Source organism: Triticum dicoccoides, chromosome 4A, assembly GCF_002162155.2.
Source record: "Triticum dicoccoides isolate Atlit2015 ecotype Zavitan chromosome 4A, WEW_v2.0, whole genome shotgun sequence".
Taxonomy (NCBI): Eukaryota; Viridiplantae; Streptophyta; class Magnoliopsida; order Poales; family Poaceae; genus Triticum; species Triticum dicoccoides.
This window is the reverse complement of record NC_041386.1, coordinates 161,365,836-161,375,106: the sequence shown is the minus strand read 5'-3', so window position 1 is coordinate 161,375,106 and position 9,271 is coordinate 161,365,836.

Below are 9,271 nucleotides of genomic sequence, written 5' to 3'. Positions count from 1 at the left end.
GCTTGCCGGGTGACCGCCAGGACCCTCCGTGGTCCCCTTAAAAACCATTCAATAACAAAATACTCAAGCCAAGATCCCGGCAAGAGGAGCTTGTCGGGAAGGCCAACCAAGGCCCCGGCAAGGGGAGCTTATCGGGAAGAGACGAGACGCCGGCAAGAGGAGCTTGCCGGGAAGACCACGCAAGACATACCAAGAAAGCTTGCCGCGACGCGCCCTGCGCCCCGGCAAGATCCGGCGAGCGACAAGCTTCCGGAAGCGACAAGACGACGGCCGCGGCAAGGAGCTTGCCGCGGGAAACTCCCACTGCATGCCCGCGCTCCAGCTCACCTGCTAACGTGTCGCTCTGGGACTCTCCCAGAGCGCATGTGGCGGGAGGCCGCGCAGCTAGGGGTACGTGGTGGCAAGCGGAGATGAAGAGAAGCCCATCATGGCAAACGGTGGCGTTCCTAACGGTCACCTTTTGCACTGTTTAGGGGACTCAGACAGGCATTTAATGCCCTTGTCCCTTGCCGTCAGAGTTAGGTAGGGTACACTGTATCCACAGTAGCGGTAGCTATACCTACCACATCCTTTTTCCGTTTTTACCCTTCCTGGCTGCGTTGCTCCCTGTCGGTGACCCCTTGAGTATAAAAGGAGGCCCAAGGGCAACGTAGAGGGGGTTCCGCATTTTCAAGGAGGTTCCGCATTTCGGGAACTCAGAAGAACACTCTCACGCTCAGTCTGGCAGCGTCCATCGCTCCTGAGCAAGAGTCTAATATACACAAACAAGCAGCAGTAGGGTTTTACGCATCCGTGCGGCCCGAAGCTGGGTAAAAAATCGCCCCGCGTGCACTGCCTCGATCCGCTCTTTGCGCGCTCTCCGCCCCTCCACCGAACCGAAAGGGGCCCTATCCCCAGGTGTTGGTGGGAATCAGCATCGCCCCCGGCAAAGATGCAAAGTAAAAAGTAAAGGAAAAGTAAAAAAGGAAAGCAAGATTAAAGTAATGGAGATTGATATGATGAGAATAGACCCGGGGGCCATAGGTTTCACTGGTGGCTTCTCTCAAGAGCATAAGTATTCTACGGTTGGTGAACAAATTACTGTTGAGCAATTGACAGAATTGAGCATAGTTATGAGAATATCTAGGCATGATCATGTATATATGCATCACGTCCGTGACAAGTAGATCAAAACGATTCTGCATCTACTACTATTACTCCACTCATCGACCGCTATCCAGCATGCATCTAGAGTATTAAGTTAAAAACAGAGTAACACCTAAAGCAAGATGACATGATGTAGAGAGATAAATTCATGCGATATGAAATAAACCCCATCTTATTATCCTTGATGGCAACGATACAATACGTGCCTTGCTGCCCCTTCTATCAGTGGGTAAGGAAACCGCAAGATCGAACCCAAAGCTAAGCACTTCTCCCATGGCAAGAACTACCAATCTAGTTGGCCAAACCAAACGGATAATTCGAAGAGACTTGCAAAGATAACCAATCATACATAAAAGAATTCAGAGGAGATTCAAATATTATTCATAGATAGACTTGATCATAAACCCACAATTCATCGGTCTCAACAAACACACCACAAAAAGAAGATTACATCGAATAGATCTCCACAAAAGAGGGGGAGAACTTTGTATTGAGATTCAAAGAGAGAGAAGAAGTCATCTAGCTACTAACTATGGACCCGAAGGACTGAGGTAAACTACTCACACTTCATCGGAGAGGCTATGATGATGTAGAAGCCCTCCGTTATGACGGCCCTCTTCCGATGGAGCTCCAGAAGAGGACCCAAGATGGGATCTCGTGGATACAGAAAGTTGCGGCGGTGGAATTAGGTTTTTGGCTCCTGTTCTGATCGTTTGGGGGTACGTGTTTATATATAGGAGGAAGAAGTACGCCGGAGGAGCAACGAGGGGCCCACGAGGCAGGGGGCACGCCCTAGGGGGGCGCCCCCCACCCTCTTGACCGCCTCTTTTGTTCCTTGGAGCAGGGTCCAAGTCTCCTGGATCACGTTCGGTGAGAAAATCATGTTCCCGAAGATTTTATTCCGTTTGGACTCCGTTTGATATTCTGTTCATCCGAAACACTAAAATAGGCAAAAAATAGCAATTCTGGGCTGGGCCTCCGGTTAATAGGTTAATCCCAAAAATAATATAAAAGTGGAAAATAAAGCCCAATATAGTCCAAAACAGTAGATAATATAGCATGGAGCAATCAAAAAAATGATAGATACATTGGAGACGTATCAGGCATCCCCAAGCTTAATTCCTGCTCGTCCTCGAGTAGGTAAATGATAAAAAGAGGATTTTTTATGCGGAGTGCTACTTGGCATAATTTCAATGTAAATCTTCTTAATTGTGGTATGAATATTCAGATTAGAAAGATTCAAGACAAAAGATTATATTGACATAAAAAATAATACTTCAAGCATACTAATAAAGCAATTATGTCTTCTCAAAATAACATGGCCAAAGAAAGTTATCCCTACAAAATCATATAGTCTGGCTATGCTCCATCTTCACCACACAAAGTATTTAAATCATGCACAACCCCGATGACAAGCCAAGCAATTGTTTCATACTCTAACTTTTTCAAAACTTTTTCAATCTTCACGCAATACATGAGCGTGATCCATGGATATAGCACTATAGGTGGAATAGAATGGTGGTTGTGGAGAAGACAAAAAGGAGAAGATGGTCTCACATCAACTAGGCGTATCAACAGGCTATGGAGATGCCCATCAAAAGATATCAATGTGAGTGAGTAGGGATTGCCATGCAATGGATGCACTAGAGCTATAAGTATATGAAAGCTCAAAAAGAAACTAAGTGGGTGTGCATCCAACTTGCTTGCTCATGAAGACCTAGGGCAATTTTTGAGGAAGCCCATCATTGGAATATACAAGCCAAGTTCTATAATGAAAAATTCCCACTAGTATATGAAAGTGATAACATGAGAGACTCTCTACTATGAAGATCATGGTGCTACTTTGAAGCACAAGTGTGGTAAAAGGATAGTAACATTGTCCCTTCTCTCTTTTTCTCTCATCATTTTTTATATTTTTTTGTTTGGGCCTTTTCTCCTTTTTTATGGCCTCTTTTTTTTGTCTGGAGTCTCATCCCGACTTATGGGGGAATCATAGTCTCCATCATTCTTTCCTCACTGGGACAATGCTCTAATAATGATGATCACCACACTTTTATTTTTCTTATAACTCAATAATTACAACTTGATACTTAGAACAAAATATGACTCTATGTGAATGCATCCGGCGGTGTACTGGGATATGCAATAAGACAATGATAAATGTGTCATGAACGGAACGGTGGAAAGTTACATGGCAATAAATCTCGGAATGGCTATGGAAATGCCATAATAGGTAGGTATGGTGGCTGTTTTGTGGAAGGTATATGGTAGGTGTATTATACCGGCGAAAGGTGCGCGATATTAGAGAGGCTAGCAAAGGTGGAAGGGTGAGAGTGCGTATAATCCATGGACTCAACATTAGTCATAAGGAACTCATATACTTATTGCAAAAATCTAGAAGTTATCAAAGCAAAGTATTACGCGCATGCTCCTAGGGGGATAGATTGGTAGGAAAATACCATCGCTCGTCCCCGACCGCCACTCATAAGGAAGACAATCAATAAATAAATCATGCTCCGACTTCATCACATAACGGTTCACCATACGTGCATGCTACGGGAATCACAAACTTTAACACAAGTATTCTTTAAATTCACAACTACTCAACTAGCATGACTTTAATATTATCACCTCCATATCTCAAAACAATTATCATGCTTCAATCCTTTCTTAGTATTCAACACACTCAAAATAAAGTTTCACAAATCTTGAATACCAAGCATATTATTATTAAGCAAATTACCATGCTATTAAGAGACTCTCAAAATAATTTAAGTGAAGCATGAGAGATCAATAGTTTCTTTAAAACAAATCCATCACCATGCTCTAAAACATCTAAGTGAAGCACATAGAGCAAAATTGTAATGCTTAAAAGATATAAGTGAAGCACATAGAGCAAAACTACTTAGCTCAAAAGATATAAGTGAAGCACATAGAGTATTCTATCAAATTTTAATTCATGTATGGCTCTCTCAAAAGGTGTGTACAGAAAGGATGATTGTGGCATACTAAGACACAAAGACACAAATAATACAAGACGCTCCATGCAAAACACATATCATGTCGGTGAATAAAAATATTGCTCCAAGTAAATTACCGATGGAAGTGGACGAAAGAGGGGATGCCTTCCGGGGCATCCCCAAGCTTTGACTTCTTGGTGTCCTTGGATTATCTTTGGGGAGCCATGGTCATCCCCAAGCTTAGGCTCTTGCCACTCCTTGTTCCATGATCCATCAAAAGAATTCACCCAAAACTTGAAAACTTCACAACACAAAACTCAAAATAGAAAACTCGTGAGCTCCGTTAGCGAAAGAAAACAAAATACCACTTCAAGGTACTGTAATGAACTCATTCTTTATTTATATGGGTGTTAAACCTACTGTATTCCAACTTCTCTATGGATTATAAACTATTTTACTAGCCATAGATTTATATCAAAATAAGCAAACAACACACGAAAAACGGAATCTCTCAAAAACGGAACAGTCTGTAGTAATCTGTAGCTAGCGCAAGCTCTAGAACCCCAAAAATTCTAAAATAAATTGCTGGACGTGAGTAATTTATCTATTAATAATCTGCAAAAATAATTAACTAAATAGCACTCTTAAAATAAAAATGACAGCAGTTCTCGTGAGCGCTAAAGTTTCTGTTTTATACAGCAAGTTCAACAAGACTTTCCCCAAGTCTTCCCAATGGTTCTACTTGGCACAAACACTAATTAAACACACAAAACACAACCAAAACAGAGGCTAAATAATTTATTTATTACTAAGCAGGAGCAAAAATAAAGGAATAAAAATAAAATTGGGTTGCCTCCCAACAAGCGCTATCATTTAACGCCCTAGCTAGGCATAAAAGCGAGGATAGATCTAGGTATTGCCATCTTTGGTAGGCAATTCTTCAATTATGCATCTACCATCTTTAGGAATTTCTTTCTTTTTATTAATTATCAAACTTCTAGGCACAAGATCGAAAAATTCATTTGTAATAAATGGTTCCTTAATGATAGCAAAAAGACTGGGATGAACACTTATAGATTTAAGATCCGCAGTTTCCTTACTAGATGATTCACCCTTATTTTTAGGAACATACATAAGCTTGGCAATTTTAGTAGGAGGACTTGGAGTATTCTTTACGAAAGAAAAAGCAGTTCCCAAATTTGTAAGGATACCCTCAAGTTTATCAATTCTCGTAGAATCTAAGTTCATTCTCTCATTAGCTATGGGTTCTTTTTCCTTAATATTTTTCAAAGTCATTCCTACCTTAGATCCATTTTGAGTAATTTGGTTGTGGATCGTTTTATCGAGACTTTCAATTGATTCAACAGTACCAATTTTATTTTCGATAATTCCAAGTCTTTGCATAACATGCTCCAAAGTTAATGTGGTTCCATTAACCAAAAGAGGTGGTGAGCCAAATAAATTTAGCATAGCATTATAAGAATCAAAAGTATGGCTACCCAAGAAATTCCCTCTGGTAATGGTATCGAGGATATATCTATACCAAGGATTAACACCTACATAAAAATTGCGGAGAAGAACTAAGGTAGATTGCTTCCTGGTAGATCTATTTTGAGCATTGCAAATTCCATACCAAGAATCTTTTAGATTTTCTCCCTCCCTTTGTTTAAAATTTAGAACTTCACTCTCGGGAAACAAGGGAGAAGATATGACTCTAGTCCTGACGACAAGCACACAAGAGCGAACGGGCAAAAGAGGCAAATAGAGAGGGGGATAGAGAGAGAGGGCGAATAAAACGGCAAGGGTGAATTGGGGGGAGAGGAAAACGAGAGGCAAATGGAAAATAATGTAATGCGAGAGATAGGGATTGTGATGGGTACTTGCTATGTTGACTTTTTTGCGTAGACTCCCCGGCAACGGCGCCAGAAATCCTTCCTGCTACATCATGAGCTTGCGTTGGTTTTCCCCGAAGATGAAGGGATGATGCAGCAGAGTAGCGTAAGTATTTCCCTCAGTTTTTGAGAACCAAGGTATCAATCCAGTAGGAGCCCACGCTCAAGTCCCTCGTACCTGCACAAAGCGATAGCTACTCGCAACCAACGTGATTAGGGGTTGTCAAGCCCTTCATGGTCACTTACGAGAGTGAGATCTGATAGATATAATATTTTTGTTATTTTTGGTATAAAGATGCAAAGTAAAAAGTAAAGGCAAAGTAAAAAAGCAAAGCAAGATTAAAGTAATGGAGATTGATATGATGAGAATAGACCCGGGGGCCATAGGTTTCACTAGTGGCTTCTCTCAAGAGCATAAGTATTCTATGGTGGGTGAACAAATTACTGTTGAGCAATTGACAGAATTGAGCATAGTTATGAGAATATCTAGGCATGATCATGTATATAGGCATCACGTCCGTGACAAGTAGATCAAAACGATTCTGCATCTACTACTATTGCTCCACTCATCGACCGCTATCCAGCATGCACCTAGAGTATTAAGTTAAAAACAGAGTAACGCCTTAAGCAAGATGACATCATGTAGAGAGATAAATTCATGCGATATTAAATAAACCCCATCTTGTTATCCTCGATGGCAACGATACAATATGTGCCTTGCTGCCCCTTTTGTCACTGGGTAAGGACACCGCAAGATCGAACCCAAAGCTAAGCACTTCTCCCATGGCAAGAACTACCAATCTAGTTGGCCAAACCAAACGGATAATTCGAAGAGACTTGCAAAGATAACCAATCATACATAAAAGAATTCAGAGAAGATTCAAATATTATTCATTGATAGACTTGATCATAAACCCACAATTCATCGGTCTCAACAAACACACCGCAAAAAGAAGATTACATCGAATATATCTCCACAAAGGAGGGGGAGAAATTTGTATGGAGATTCAAAGAGAGAGAAGAAACCATCTAGCTACTAACTATGGACCCGAAGGTCTGAGGTAAACTACTCACACTTCATCGGAGAGGCTATGATCATGTAGAAGCCCTCCGTGATGACGGCCCTCTTCTGGCGGAGCTCTGGAACAGGCCCCAAGATGGGATCTCGTGGATACAGAAAGTTGCGGCGGTGGAATTAGGTTTTTGGCTCCTGTTCTGATTGTTTGGGGGTACGTGTGTATATATAGGAGGAAGAAGTACGCCAGAGGAGCAACGAGGGGCCCACGAGGCGGGGGGCGCACCCTGGGGGGGCCCCACCCTCGTGACCGCCTCTTTTGTTCCTTGGAGCAGGGTCCAAGTCTCCTGGATCACGTTCGGTGAGAAAATCACGTTCCCGAAGATTTTATTCCGTTTGGACTCTGTTTGATATTCCGTTCATCTGAAACACTAAAATAGGCAAAAAAAACAGCAATTCTGGGCTGGGCCTCCGGTTAATAGGTTAATCCCAAAAATAATATAAAAGTGGAAAATAAAGCCCAATGTAGTCCAAAACAGTAGATAATATAGCATGGAGCAATCAAAAATTATAGATACGTTGGAGACGTATCAATCGTACAGCACCATCATGTACAAGGAGTGCACATGACATACGAAGCATCCCCGAGTCAGCATAGCCAAGGACTCTTTAAGACACAACGAGACCACTGTAAAACCAACCGTGGATAGGCGGACCACTAGACGTCGAACCCCAATTTCATATCATACATCTATCGGAAAGATATCCTACGAGCTACTTGAATTCCCACTTATAAACTCCCGAAACTTTCTAGTTATGAAATCAGGTGTTGGGGATACAGGGGAAGCATAATATCTCAACCAAAACTAGCAATCCTACATCCAGTTGTATCCATCCTTCAACCATAACCAAGAAACCTTCGGAAATCGTTTACCTCAGCCTTCGAAAAGCATCCGTTATACGAGTTATGGCAATACTCCCGAACTCCCGCCCCAGTATGGGGTGGCGTCGAGGTTATCTCACCAACAACTGCATAAAAGAGATTTTTTATGTCGGCGAAACTCAGGTATTCCAAAATTGTAACGATAAAATTGTGATGACAACACCTTGGAGCTCAACTCCCTGGGACACTGCCACAACCCCTAAATGTCAGGAGGCATCAAAAACAATGTTCTCGTCACAAAACCATCGGAATGATTCCAAGATACCCGCGTGATCCTAAATTTTTTTTAGTGAAATTTGAGAAGAGAAGAGTCAAAACTCTACGTCAGGATGCCTCACCAGAGCGACGAAGGGACTAAGGAGTAAAAAGAATCCTACTCTCCGATATATATAATCCTAAATGACTCAAAACATTTTAATAGACTCAACAACGCCAGCGATTCGATCAAGCAGGGGGCTCCTAAGGTCGGGGAAGGCTCTGATTACCAACTTGTAACGCCCTCGATGCGGCTATATCTCCCACGTGTCGAAGCACGACTTAGAGGCATAAACGCATTAAAAGCAATGTCGCAAGTAAGGTAATCTTCACACAACCCATGTAATACATAAGGGAAAGAGATACATAGTTGGCTTACAATCGCCACTTCACACAAATACATGAATAAAGCATTACATTGACCAAATACACTCAAGGTCCAACTACAGAACCAAAATAAAAGAAGACTACCCCAAATGCTACATAGGTCCCCGATCGTCCCAACTGGGCTCCACTACTGATCAACTGAAACGAAACGACACAATGAACAAGACCTTCATTGAGCTCCTCCTTGAGCTCGGTTGTGTTACCTATACGGTCTCATCGGCACCTGCAAGCTGGTTTTGGAAGTATCTGTGAGTCACGGGGACTCAGCAATCTCACACCCTCGCGATCAAGACTATATAATCTTATAGGAAGGGTAAAAGGAATGTTGTGGAGCTGCAGCAAGCGACTAGCATATATGGTGGCTAACATACACAAATGAGAGCGAGAAGAGAAGGCAAAGCACGTTCGATAAACTATGATCAAGAAGTGATCCTAGAACAACCTACGTCAAGCATAACTCCAACACCATGTTCAATTCCCGGACTCCGCCGGAAAGAGACCATCATGGCTACACACGCGGTTGATGCATTTTAATTAAGATAAGTTTCAGGTTTTCTACAACCGGACATTAACAAATTCCCATCTGCCCATAACCGCGGGCACGGCTTTCAAAGTTCAAAACCCTGCAGGGGTGTCCCAACTTAGCCCATCACAAGCTCTCACCGTCAACGAA